Source organism: Myotis lucifugus, unplaced genomic scaffold (genome assembly GCF_000147115.1).
Source record: "Myotis lucifugus unplaced genomic scaffold, Myoluc2.0 scaffold_29, whole genome shotgun sequence".
Classification (NCBI taxonomy): Eukaryota; Metazoa; Chordata; class Mammalia; order Chiroptera; family Vespertilionidae; genus Myotis; species Myotis lucifugus.
The window spans coordinates 2669918-2683993 of NW_005871077.1; the positions used below are offsets into that span (position 1 = coordinate 2669918).

The 14076-nt window shown below is 39.4% G+C and overlaps 1 protein-coding gene across 2 annotated transcripts in view; it reads right to left on the reverse strand.

The window, feature by feature from the left end:
- Positions 1–14076, reverse strand: part of ZNF438 (zinc finger protein 438) — a 199463-nt gene that overhangs the window by 80833 nt on the left and 104554 nt on the right. The window contains exon 4 of one of the 2 annotated variants that reach the window (XM_023752197.1): positions 13256–13334. The exons of the other annotated variant lie outside the window; for it this stretch is intronic. The gene's annotated coding sequence lies outside the window, so the exon portion shown is untranslated. The remainder of the gene's footprint in view (positions 1–13255; positions 13335–14076) is intronic. 2 annotated transcript variants of the gene reach the window in all.

Sequence of the window (14076 nt, forward strand, 5' to 3'; positions counted from 1 at the left end):
ATCTGATATGCAGGATGGTCTTAGGTGACCCCTGTGAAAGGGTCGTTCGACCGCCAAAGGGGTCGCGACCCACAGTTTGAGAACCACTGCCTTAAGAGAAGAGAACATCACAAATTTAGATGTTTCCGTACTGATGTAGAGAAGTCTCTTTCTTGCCTCTTCTTATTCAAAACACTTTGTATATGACAATTTTTTCTTCTCTAGAAACTTTAACATTTACCTCTTCCTTCTGTTCTAGAAAAATATCTTATATAATTTCTTTGATAATTCTCTTCCATTTTTCTTATATTGGTGAGCTACTGGACCTCCTGGATTATGTCTCTAATTATTTATTTCTCAAATTTATCTTTCAATCCCCCTAATGAATTTATTTCAGCCATCATATTTCTCATTTTTGAAAATTATTTCTTGTTCTTTACTTTTCCTTTCAATTCTCCTTTTAAATACTGCTTTCTACACAAAATTTTCTCACATTTTCAAATATAATAATTATAGTTCTTGTCTCCTCAGACTTTGTTTCTGTTTACTTTATTTTTGCATTCAAATTGGAGGCATTCCCAAGTATCTGGTGATCCTTGGCTGACTATCTCTACTTTAGTGTAAATTAGTAGTATAGCAAGTTGGCAGCTCTGTCTGTAGGGTTGAGCTTGTTGAAGGTGAGCTTCGCTGAAGAGCAACTGAAGAGTAAGCTGGCTTTTCTCTGTGGGGGAACCACTATAGGGCCTTTCTTCGGGATCATTGTTTCTCTCTGGAATTTAGAAGTTTGGCTCCTAGTGCTCTAAGAGCAGAGCAGACTTAAAATAAGTCATTTTACTTCATCCCAACCTCCAATGTTTATGTGTCCCTGAGTCTAGAGCCCCTGTAGTTTCAACAATTCCAAAGAATAAACCTGCCATCTCTGGGGCCTTGGGAAGGCAGTTATCTGGGTGGGATGAGATAAGGAATTGAGTGAGTGTCCAACTGGTCCTTTTATAGACTTTCAGCTGATCATTTGTTTCTAGCCCTATGACTTACTTCCTTCTTCAGCCTACTCTGATACCTCTAATCACAGAACCTCCTAATGCTCTGTAAGAAAAATTGCCTCCTGGCATTGTTTTTCTCTGTAGGTTTTTACCTTCCTCTGTTCTTCTAAATCACAGGATCATACGTATATTTTCTGTGTTTATATTTATGAATTAGAGTTACTGATGTCACATACTTTTTATCAAAGAAAGAGTTGGAATTTTTATTTCCTATTTCCTTTGTTTTGGATGGATTTTTTAATAGAAGAAGGCAGAAAGTTTTCTATTTGCCACCTTAAAATCAGAAGGTAGCCTTAAATTATTTCACATACCACTTGTAATAGTTGAATCTATTAGTTTTGGTCTGCTGAGCACACATTCCATCTCTCTTCTTCTAAGTCCTCTGGAGAAAGCTTGCCTCACTCCATGAGACCCCAGTGGGGCTTTCAGTCACTGGGCCAGGCCCCACTATTGCAGCATTGGGAAAACATGCTTTATTTAGGCTGGCCCACCAGAGTACCCCATTCCCTGGGATCCAGTGATTATTACATGTGGTGTCAAAGACAGTCTACCACTTCTTCTCTGGGGCAGAGAGCTGGATATTTGGCCCAGCAAATTCTCTTTCTATTGGGATTGCTAAACTAGGAGGATGACAGTCTCAAGGTGCTGGTGGTCACCTTGCTGATCATATGCCTGTTTGAAGAATGCTGAGTAAAGAAAACACAGAGCTGAAAAAGTCCAGATGAGATCACTTGAGTTCCTGGCTGCAACTGCCTAAAGCCAGAACCTCTGGAAACCAAAGTTATATGAACAATTAAGTTCTTTTTATTTTCATAAGCTGGCACGAGCCGGCTTTCTTTCACTTGCAACTGAGGAGTCCTGATGAATTCATCATTTAATCAAAATGTTCCAAATTACTAATACTTGAACTACAAAATACCACTTCTTTGCCAAAAATTAAATAGCCTAACTTCTTTTATTAAAATAAAAATCACAAATCATAAGTAACATACACATATATGTGCCTTTCACCATTCAGGTAAGATATTTTAATTTTATTTGAATGTTCTCATGTTTTCAGGGTAACAGAATCTTTGAGAATGAGGCATACAGGTTTGGTCTATAGACATATCATGTTCAGCTTCCACAATGTTTGTTTTAAACATGAATTAGTCATTAACTAGTATATTTTAACTAGTTACTCATTTAATTTGTTGTTAACTAACTTAATTTACAGGTCCAGAATTCTGGGTTCTCTTGACAACTGTAAGATCTGGCAGCTTCAGTCCTACCTTTCCATGTGGCAATAATCAGGTAGAGTGGAGTAAAAGCTACCATTATTAGATGGGAGGCTGTGTTTTCAGTTCTCACAGCCCTGTCCCTGGCTGTTGATTTTCTTTAAATAAAATTAAGAGGAAAGTTAAATGTTACTCAACTGCCATCTGTGTTAAAATTGGAAATAACAGGTTGATAGGATGGTATATTTCAGTATAAGTGGAAAAAAAGGTGTTAGTGTCCTAGGGTTTTCGCAACAAAGTACCATATACTGGGTAGTTTTAAACAACCTAAATTTATTCTCTCACTGTTCTAAAAGCTAGAAGTCTGAAATCACAATCTTGACAGGGCCATGCTCCCTCTGAGGCCTCTAGGGATGATCCTTCCTGCCCTTACCAGCTAATGGTAAGCCTAGGTCTTCTTTGGTTTGTGTCAGCATAGCGCCAATCTCTGCCTCCATCTTCTCCTGGCTGTCTTCCTCTGTGCCCAAATTCCTCTTATAAGTATAGCAGTCATCAACTCCCACACATCTAAGTACATTTAAAAATGTTCCCTTCTCTTTTTTCCCACCACCACGCTTTAATTCAAGGTGTTTGTTATCTTTCATTCATAAGTAGTGGACAAATGATTTATTTTGGCACACATCAATTTGGTCATGTCACTCGCCTCTGAGGGCTTCTCATTGCTTGAGGAACAGAGGCCCAACTCCTCAGCAAGGCATTCATGGCCCTCCTGTATTTGGCCCACCCTTCTAATTCAGTAGTTCTCAACCACTTCAGGATCTTTAAAAGAAAACGGACTTAGCCTGGCTGGTGTGGGTCAGTGGTGGAGCGTCAACCTATGAACCAGGAGGTCACAGTTGATTCCTGATCAGGGCACATGCATGGGTTGTGGGCTCAATCCCCAATAGGGGGCGTACAGGAGGCAGCTGATTGATGATTCTCATCACTGATGTTTCTATCTCTCTTTCCCTCTCCCTTCCTCTCTGAAATCAATAAAATTATATTTAAAAAAAAAAAAAAGAAAGAAAGAAAACAGACGTAGGTCTCATGCCCCAGAAGTTCTATTTAATAGTTCTGGGGAATAAACTAGGGTCTTACATTTTTAAGAATATCTCTGGATAACTTTTATTCATTGCCGGGGTTGAACCACTGGTGCAATTTTCCCACCTATTATTTCCAACATGAACTAATAAAGACTTCTGTTCCAGCCAGTACTACTGTTTTGTTTGTTTGTTTGTTTGATCTCTAATCCTCCATTCATGCTGCTAATGTAACATGCAATATAATTTCATCTCTTAACTATTTAAATCTTCACTATTCCTCTAAGACTAACTGAAATCACACCACTACCTTTACAACATGGTGGATCACAATGATATAGCCATTCTGATAATCATAGGCGCATTTGTTATCCTCAGGAAGTATTTTGTGGCAATTAATAACATACGGTTTGAACTATGAGTGTCTCTTTCATACTTCACTCCATTTATTAAGCTCCTGGAGAAAACACAAACTTTTCACAATACTTTGGTTTTCATTTCCTAGCCTCTGGCATCTACAATGGTATTAAGCATAAAGCAGACATTCACTCCTGTGCTCAAAGCTTTTAATGACTGAACAAATTAAATTATCTAAAGTTTATAAAGTGTTTTTCTTATAACCTGACAACATAAAACAGTTAACCTCCAGGGATGTTTATGCATACACTGACTTGTTTTTCATGGTATCACTATGACCATGTAGAAATGAAGAAATGATAATCATTTGTCCACAAAAACTAATGTAATGTCATACACAAGGCTGATACCTGTAAACATGTTTTTCCTATTAATAGAAGTATTTTCTGTTTATACAGTGTGGGCAAAAGTAGGTTTACAGTTGCTCATGTGGATGAATATATAAGAACTAGAGGCCCGGTGCACAAAAATTTGTGCACTGGGGGGGGGGGGAGAGAGGGGTCCCTCAGCCTGGCCTGTGCCCTCTCGCAGTCTAGGACCCCTCGGGAGATAATGACCTGCTGGCTTAGGCCTGCTCCCGGGTGGCAGAGGGCAGGCCCAATCCATAGGTGCAGCCCCTGGTCGGGCTCAGAGCAGGGCCGATTGGGGAGTTGGGGCGCCGCCCCCTGTCATGCACAGAGCAGGGCGGATCGGGAGGTTGCGATGCCACCCCCAGTCACGCTCAGGGTAGGGCCGACTGGGAGGTTGGGGCACCGCCCCCTGTCACACTCAAGGCAGGGTCGATAGGGAGGTTGCGGCGCCACCCCCTGTAACGCACAGAGCAGAGCCGATCAGGGGGTTGGGGTGCTGCCCCGTTACGCACAGAGCAGGGCCCATCAGGGGGGTTGGGGCTCCATACCCCGTCACGCACAGAGCAGGGCCGATCAGGGGGTTGAGGAGCTCCCCCCGTCACTCACAGAGCAGGGTTGATCAGGGGGTTGGTGAGCTCCCCCCTGTCACGCACAGAGCAGGGCCCATCAGGGGGTTGAGGAGCTCCCCCCTGTCATGCACAGAGCAGGGCCGATCAGGGGGTTGGGGTGCCGCCACTGTCACACACAGAGCCGTAGGGCGATCAGGGGGTTGGGGAGCTCCCCCCTATCAGGCACAGAGCAGGGCTGATCAGGGGGTTGGGGCGCCTTCCCCTGTCAGGAACAGAGCAGGGCGGATAGGGAGGTTGTGGCCCCGCCCCCTGTCACACACAGAGCCGCAGGGCGATCAGGGGGTTTGGTCGCTGCCCCCTGTCACGCTGATCCCAGTGCCGGGAGGCCTCTCGGCTCCGCTGATTCCGGTGCTGGGAGGCATATTACCCTTTTACTATATAGGATAGAGGCCTGGTGCACAGGTGGGGGCCGGCTGGTTTGCCCTGAAGGGGTGTCCTGGATCAGGGTGGGGGGTCCCCATTGGGTGCCTGGCCAGCCTGGATGAGGGGATGATAGCTGTTTGCAGCTGGTCACACCCCCTTCAGGGTGGGGGTCCCCACTGGGGTGCCTGGCCAGTCTGGGTGAGGGGCTGAGGGCCTTTTCAGGCTGGCGGGTGACTGAAGCTACCAACCTGTCCTTTTTTTTTTTTTAAATTCTGGGTCAGCTTTAGCTCTGAGGCTTGGCTCCAGCTCTGAGTCCTCGGCTGCTGAAAGCAGGTATCTGGTTTGTTTGGGTTCTATAATTGTAACACTGTTGCGGTCCTACTCACTCCAGCTCTGAGATCCAGGCTGGCTGAAAGCAGGGATCTGCGTTTGTTCTATAATTGAAACAATGTTGCGGTCCTGCTGGCTGAAGCCCGGCTGGCTGAAAACAGGTTTCTGTTTTTTTTTTAGCTTCTATATTTGTAACAATGTTTCTTAAACTGCAAGCTCAGAGGCCGGCAAGGCAGGCGGGGAACATTGGCTTCCTCCGTCACTGAAGCAAGCAAGCCTCCTGTTCGCTTCAAGCTGCCTGGCTGCCGGCCGCCATCTTGGTTGGCAGTTAATTTGCATATCACCCTGATTAGCCAATGGGAAGGGTAGCGGAGGTATGGCTAATTACCATGTTTCTCTATTATTAGATAGGATAAATAATAATCCAAAAATAGCCTGTGTTTCACATACTCACAACTGTAAATCTACTTTTGCCTTCCCCTGTATATTTAATTCCCATAAGTTTATAGAACAACAGAAAGGGGGACATGGTAAAACAGTTCCTAATATGTCAATTACCTTTGTCCATTTTAAAATTGGATTGTCTTCTTTTTATTGAGTTGTAAGAGTTCTTTATATATTCTTAATACAAATATCTTATCAGATATATGATTTGCATATATTTTCTCTCTTGCATTGGGTTGGTATTCATTCTTTCAATGATATCTTTGAAGCATAGAATCTATTGATTTTGATGAAGTCCGATTTATCCACTTTTTTTCTATTAATGCTTGTGCTTTTGGTGTCACACAAACTATCTCTCAATATTGTTAGTAATATTCCCTGTTCTAGAGCCTATTTTGTTGAATATTAATATAGCCACTCCAGTGTTCTTAATGATTAGTGTTTTCATGGTATATCGTTTTAAATCCTTGTTCTTTTAATCTGTGTTCATATTTGAAAAGTATTTCTTGTAGATAGTATGCAGTTGTAGGTCTTGCTTTTTTATCTAGCCTCATAATTTCTGCCATTAAAGTATTTACATTTAATGTAATTATTTATATGGTTGAATGTGAATTAATCATCTTATTTTCTATTTGTCCCAATCTGTTCAATGTTTCATTTCCCATTATTTCCTACTTTTTCTGGGACTGAATTTTTTTAAGTATTTCAATTTATTTCCACTACTGGCTTATTATATATGCCCATTTCTTTTATAGTTTTAGTGATTGCTTGGTGCTTAAAATATAGCCTTTTAACTTATCACACTCTAATACTATCATGCCATTTCACATATAATGAAAGAATTTTACAATGGAATACATCTATTTCCTCCTTCCTATTTTTTATGCTATTGTCATCATAAACTAACTACAGTAAGATTGTCATATTGGAGAAGCTAGGTGTAAGTATTCTGGTTGACAGTCCCAGCTAAGATGAGCTTTTGACTGATCCTTATTAAAATACCAGAAATGTGATTAAAGCTGTCTTGGAACCTTCAAACCAGTCCATTCTCCAGCTGAATATCAACAACTAAACTCAGCTGATGCTACATGGGGAAGAGTAACCACTCACTATAAGCCTGCCCTTTTCACTGATGCACAAATTATGACTTATAATAAAATTTTGTTGTTTTAAGATTTTAAGTTTTTAGGTAATTTGTTAACAAATTATAGAAATATAACAGATTCTGTTACATGGAAGTAGGATTTTATAATAAAAATCTTAAAACATGTGACACTGGCTTTGGAAGCAGCTGGTAAGCAGAAGCTGCAAGAGCCTCAGGAAGACTTGAAGGACATTAGTAAAAATGTTAACAGATGGAGAAATGACAACCCATCTTACACAGTGGTGGAAAGTTTGCAACACCATTCCCTGAATAACATAGAAAAGAGGAAATATGCCCAATACAATGGTAGGTTTGGCTAAGGAGATTTCTAGACTGAAGATTGAAAGTATTAGTCTCTTTTAGTTATATAAGATAAGGTATGCATAGAGAAAGATGAGCTAACAAAAGAACTGTTTCATGTTCAAGCAGAATTTAGAGAAAATATAAAGAAGCCAGGGCTTGCTCTTTTCAAAAAGAAAATAGTTTCTTATCTCCATTTTCTACAGATAGAAAAGTAAGAAATAGCTTCAGAGTAAACATCAAGTAAAGCATGGTTTCAGGATTAAAATCTCTAGTCTATAAAAGTGTGGTGAGACTGAAATATGACTTAAAGCTGTATCTAGCTCACTTAGAATCTTAACAGTGTGCCTCTTAGACTCTTCTTGATAAAACACCTCTAGGAATCTTAAGAGCATGCCTTTTGGACTCCTTAAAATAGAAAAGCTTCTAAGAATCTTATGGGTATTGTCTTATAATACCTTGCCTGTTAGTTTGAACTAGCAAAAGAAGCCTGTCTCACAAACAAAATTGACTGTGGCTTCTGCCTAATAGGGTGGTTATATTTTGACCATGTTCTACTGTCTTTAGAACCTGATACAGGAATCTGACAAAGTTTTTAAAGGATTTTTGTTAGATTGGACTGAAAGAAGCAGAGAATGAAAGGCTTTTGAACTTTCAAATTTCAAGAGGCAAGGCTGGAAAGGATACCCAGTTGTAAACATAAACCATTTTGATAGAAAAAGGATGACTCAGAATTGATAGGGCGAAACCAGGAACACAGTAAATAATCACTTCCTGGGAGTAAGTTTGGCCTTATAGAGGACTGACACCATCGGGATTTCAAAATTACTATGGACAGTGAAAGCCTACATGCCTCCGGTTCCACATTTTTGAATGAAAGTGTTTATGCAGTTATTCTGTGCCTGACTCTTCAATATATGTTGAGTAAATAACTTGTCTCTTGAGAGGAAGTACACTTGTGAAGCTTCCCGCATATCTGTACCTGATTTAAATGACAAGCCCCTGTACCTTAAGCTTGAGGTTAAAGCCATAGTGGGATGAGAACTTTGGGATTCTCAGAAGGGGTTAAGTATATTTTGAATATAGGAGGAATGTAAATCATTTGTGACCAGAAGGTGGACTATGGTAGATTAAGATGGTCACAAATTCTCTGATATCTCTTTCATTAATAGGTCATGCCGATGTCCCCTCTTATCGAAACTGGGAGGGTTTTGGGGCTGCTTTGAAGTGATGAGAAACCAGTTTTCAATTTTAGGCCATAAGACACTGACACCTTCCACTTGCTATCTCTTGAAAAATTCTCTCTAGGAGCCCCGTACCACAGAATTAGAAGTCTGACTACCCTGAGATTACCATGCTAGAAAGGTCATGTGAACTCAGTCTTCCACCTCTGTCCAGGAACCATATACATAACCCTGGACATGTGCCCTGACCAGGAATCGAACCTGCGACCTCTTGGTGCATGGGACGATGCTCATCCAACTGAGCCACACCGACCAGGACTCGTATCTTTTATTAAATGGAAGAGTGTCTGACACCAGTATATTTATTGCAGCATTACAACAACTATAAACTAAAAGCAATTTAAATATACACTAATAGGAAAATAGCAAAGTAGGGTACAAAGAAAAGAGACTTTATTTTTTTATTCTATATATTCTATATTTGGCATATGAAATCAATTGTTAAAATCTTTACAATAGGCATGTAACACTTGTGAAAATTTACAATGAAAAATACACTATTACAAGCTAATATTTATGACCATGTTCTACTGTCTTTAGAGCCTGAATAATCCCTTTGTCTAAGCACTGGAGAATAGCCAAAATTATTTCTCAGGAAGAATCATAACCCACCAGCATATATTTCTTCAGGCTACCTCTATTCACAGGTGGTACATAGTCTATTCAAATACATTTCCTCCTCAGGCTCCCCAACTTTCCTAAGAGGATGCCAATCCTACTCCCAACCTAGCTGACAATTAAAGCAAAAGACTCCACATCTAACTGTATCTGAGAGTAACTACATTCCAGGTACTTGTCAGGGAGTAAAATGCTAATCTTATTGTTACTCAGTTTTCACCAAAAGCTTCTGTAGAACTGCGGCATGTCTATTTAGTCCAGTCATTCATTATCCTAAATGTCTGGAGTAAGACATACCAACACTAAACAGCATTCTTTGGTTTTGTTCTTTTACTGTTCTCCTTGCTATTCACCCAGGAGAATTGTGTTTAATAAAGTAGCCTTTGATTTTTAAGTCACTAGTCTGTGTTGAAGAAAAATTTAAGAACATGTTTGGAGAACAGTCTTCAGTTATTTACTATAAGGATGCTGTTGAGATAGTTGAGTATATAGCAGTATGCCTAAAGGGATATATTTTTCTATGAATTATAATTATTAGGCTTCCACTAAGATCCTGACAAAATTTTGATCTTGTGAAAACTAGAAAACACATCTCATCTTATGAGAGGTCTCTTTAAAGAGCTAACAGCAAAATTTGTCATCCACCTCAAGCAAATACAAGAGCTTTTATGAAATGCATTATGTGTCTGACCCTTAGTCCATTGTCTCATTTTTATCATCCTTCTTTTGTTTACATTATTGAGGTACAATTTATATATCACTAGAGGCCCGATGCACGAAGATTCGTGCAAGAATGGGCCTTCCTGCCCCTGGCTGCCAGCACCGCCTTTGCTCCAGCCTGGAGGCACCTTTCTGCCTTCCCATGCTGCCCAGAGGCCCAGAGCGGTTGGGGCAGTGTGGAATGCCTGCATTGTTGCCATGGCGACGACGCAAGTGTCCTGCCCCGCCCCCAGCCTCTCAGCACCTGTGTATGCAAATTAACCCGCAATCTTTGGTGGTTAATTTGCATACTCGCTCCTGATTGGCTGGTGGGTGTCGTGAAGGTATGGTCAATTTGCATCTTTCTCTTTTATTAGTGTAGATAGGATTTACCTGTTATAAGTGTACAAATCAATGATGTTTTAGTGAATTTACCAAGGTGTAATCATCACTACAATCTAATTTTAGAACATTCTCATCACTCTCCAATATTCTCTTGAATCTATATGCGGTCAATCACTGCTCCCACCCCCAAACCTCCTCTGATTTGTTCTATCTAGATATATAATACAATTGGGATCATACCATTTTTAATCTTTTAAATTTGGCTTCTTTCACTTATCATATTCTTGAGGTTCATCCATATTACATCATATACCCGTATTTTCCTTTTTGTTTTTCCAATTGCTGAATAGTATTCCAATGCATGGACATATCACATTTTGTTTGTCCATTTACCAGTATATGGACATTTGGATTATTTCCAAGTTTTATCTATTATGAATAAAGCTACTATGAACTATCATATACAAGTCTGTGTGTGGATATATATTTTCATTTCTCTTGAGTAGATTCTGAAAGGTGAAATTTCTGGGTTAATTTTGTGTGTCAATGTGGCTGGACACAGTGCCCATATATTTAGTCTAATATTATTCTGGGAGAGTATTTTTGGATGAATCCATAAATTTAAATTGGTAAACTTTGAGGAAAGCAGATTGCCCTCTATAATGTGAGTGGGCCTCATCCAAGTAGCTGAAGGCCTGAATAGAACAAAAGGCTAATCTCTCTGAGCAAAAAGGAATTCCCCAGAAGGCTGACTTTGGATTTCATCTGCAATGTCAACTCTTACTGGTTTTCCAGCAGGCTGGCTTTGCACTCCAGCTCTTTCCTGAGACCAGCTTTCTGGCCTCTCCTACCAGATTTTGGACCTGCCAACCTCCACAATCATGTGAGCCAATTACTTAAAATAATCTCTTCCTATAGATACATCCTAATGGTTCTGTTCCTCTAGAGAACCTGACTAATATGTATGGTAAGCTGGTTTAATTTTAAAAGAAACGGTATACCTGTTCTCCAAGGTAGGTATACCATTTTGCAATCTCACCAACAATGTATGAGAGTTCCTACTTTTCCACACCTAGACACCAGATATTATCTGTATGTTTGACTATAGGCATCCTAGTGGGTAAGAAGTAATACTTCACTTTTTTTTATGTATATATGTCTAATAACTAAAGCTGTTGAGCATATTTTCACATGCTTATTCATCATTCATATATCTTTTTAAATGAAATGCCTATTCAGTTATTTTTTATAATTGGGTTATTTGTCTTCTTATTATTGAGCTGTTGGAGGTCTTTACATGTTCTGGATATAGTCCTTTATCAGATATGAATTGCAAATATTTTCTCTGTGGCTTGTCTTTTCAGTTTCTTAACAGTGTCTTTATGAAGTGCAAAAGTTTTTAATTTTAATTAAGTCAAATTTATCAATTTTTTGCTCTTATTTTCATGTTTTTGGTGTTATATCTAACAACTCTTTGCCTAGTCCAAGGTCATGAAATTTCTTCTATGCCTCTCTTTACATGTTTTATAATTTTAACATTTAGGTCCATAATTAATTTTGAATTAATTTTTGTGCATGGTTTTAATGAGAAAGTTCATTTTTTTAAATATGAATATTCAATTTTCCCAGAACCATTAGTTTAAAAGATAATCCTTTCTTTATTGAAGTCTTAGTAGCTTTGTCAAAAATCAATGGACCAAAAATGTAAGGGTTTATTTCTGGACTCTCCACTCTATTAATCTATATGCTTATCCTTATGCCAATGCCACATCGTCTTGATTACTGTCACTTTCTATTGAGTTTTAAAAACGGGAATTAACAAGGTCCTCCAACTTGGTTATTTTATTCATTTATTTAAACTTTATGTCATATTATGTGTACTAATGAATATCATCGTAAATTCTTTCTGAGAGAAGACAGATATAAATAAATCAAAAATAAATTAAACTATATTTTAAAGGTACTTTAACAATAGCATATTTCTCTTAAGATTTGAAAGTGGCAAGCACTAATGTATTCCCCTAGGAATAATTATGCAATTAAGTCTCCCCCCTCCCTACACCCATATCAACAAACATTTATGAATGCCTATTAGATACCAGGCATGGTGTAAAGTTAGGTGCTGCAGATACAAAAACAAATGAGACCCAGTTCATCACTTAGCATATAAATGGAAAATGATGGCATAATATATTATTAGTGACAGTAGAAATATGTACCATAATAGCAAGAGCAAGGGGTATTAGATTTATCTAATCAGATTTACCTAACTTAACATAATAAAGTTTTTTTCTGAAAGAAAAAGAAAAGGTTTAAAATTGTTTTTTTCCCCTCATAAAGTAAGTTTCAAAACACCAGAGAGTCTAGTACTTACAAACGCTTGGAGTAAGCAATCCTTTTATAAAGTAGAAGTTCTCTCACCAAGGAATATCTTTTAATTTGTTCTTTGTTTTTAAGGTTACAAAAGGAATTCACACTAATGGAAGAATTCAAACAGAACAAAAGTAGTCATAGTAAAATGTAAAAGTTTCATTTTACCTCTAACCCACCCTACTCTTTCCCTACTTCCCACCCCCAGAGGTAACTTATGTTATGCTTGATCAACTCCTACTTTTTTCAGAGTTACAGAAGATGCAGAGAGTATGAACTCTTAAACTTCAGACATATCTTAAGCCTTGTTTCAGATAGGAGTGCCAGCCTCTTCCCCACTAAACATGACATGAGAAGAGCTAGCAAGACTTGAAAGGTATTCTTTTTCCCTTTATAACCCATCTTTGCCTTAAAAAAAAGATAGACATTAAAAGAAAAATGAACTTAAGCAACAGACTTAAATAATGTGTGTGTATACACACTTTATAGGACAATTCCTGAAACCTGTTCTATAGAAAATTTTAAAGTGTTCTTAAAAAAGGAAGGAAGAAGGAAGATAAAAAAGAAGGAAGGAAGGGAGGAGGAAGGGAGGGAAAAAGGAAGATGGAAAGTCAGGCAGTGGGCATTTCCAAAATCAAATACATTTGGGAAATACTGAGTTAAAAATATATCAATAATACTCACGAGATGCTCCCATCTTTCATAAAATTGCTGACCACCAAACTTTTAAATCATGGATCACCTAGTAACTTCTTGAAAGACTCTAAATCATCAGAAAAACAGAGTGTGGGAAATAAGCACTGGTTATAGTTTCCCTCTCATTATCACACTGGCAGCAATTCATACAGTTGAACAAATAGGGATGTTTAGAGATATGCATAGGATCACATAAATTTGCTACTGGCCAAAAAACTAAAAATGTAAAGTCTGCAGACTATCTTAAGGTTCTCTCTTTACTTTATTGGACAAACAGGTTTTCTATCATTGGTGTATTATTTTTCCTTTGTACAATAACAGAATAAAACTACAGCTAGAAGTTTAGCTCTAAAGTAAAATGCAGTAAAATGTTTGCTTTCAATAATCGTATCTAATAAAAGAGTAATATGCAAATTGACCATCACTCCAACACACAAGGTGGCCACCCCCATGTGGACACAAGATGGCCGGCAGGGGAGGGCAGATGTGGGCGGTCAGGCCTGCAGGGGAGGACAGTTGGGGGGAACCCAGGCCAGCAGGGGAGGGCAGTTGGGAGCAACCAGGACTGCAGGGGAGGGCAGTTGGGGGCAACCAGGTCTGCAGGGGAGGGAAGTTGGGGGGGACCAGGCCTGCAGGGGAGGGCAGTTAGGGGTGACCGGGCCACCAGGGGAGGGCATTTGGGGGCAACCAGGCCTGCAGGGGAGGACAGTTAGGGGAGACCAGGCTGGCAGGGGAGGGAAGTTAGGGGTGATCAGGCTGGCAGGAGAGTGGTTGGGGGGTGATCAGGCTGGCAGGCAAAAGCAGTTAGG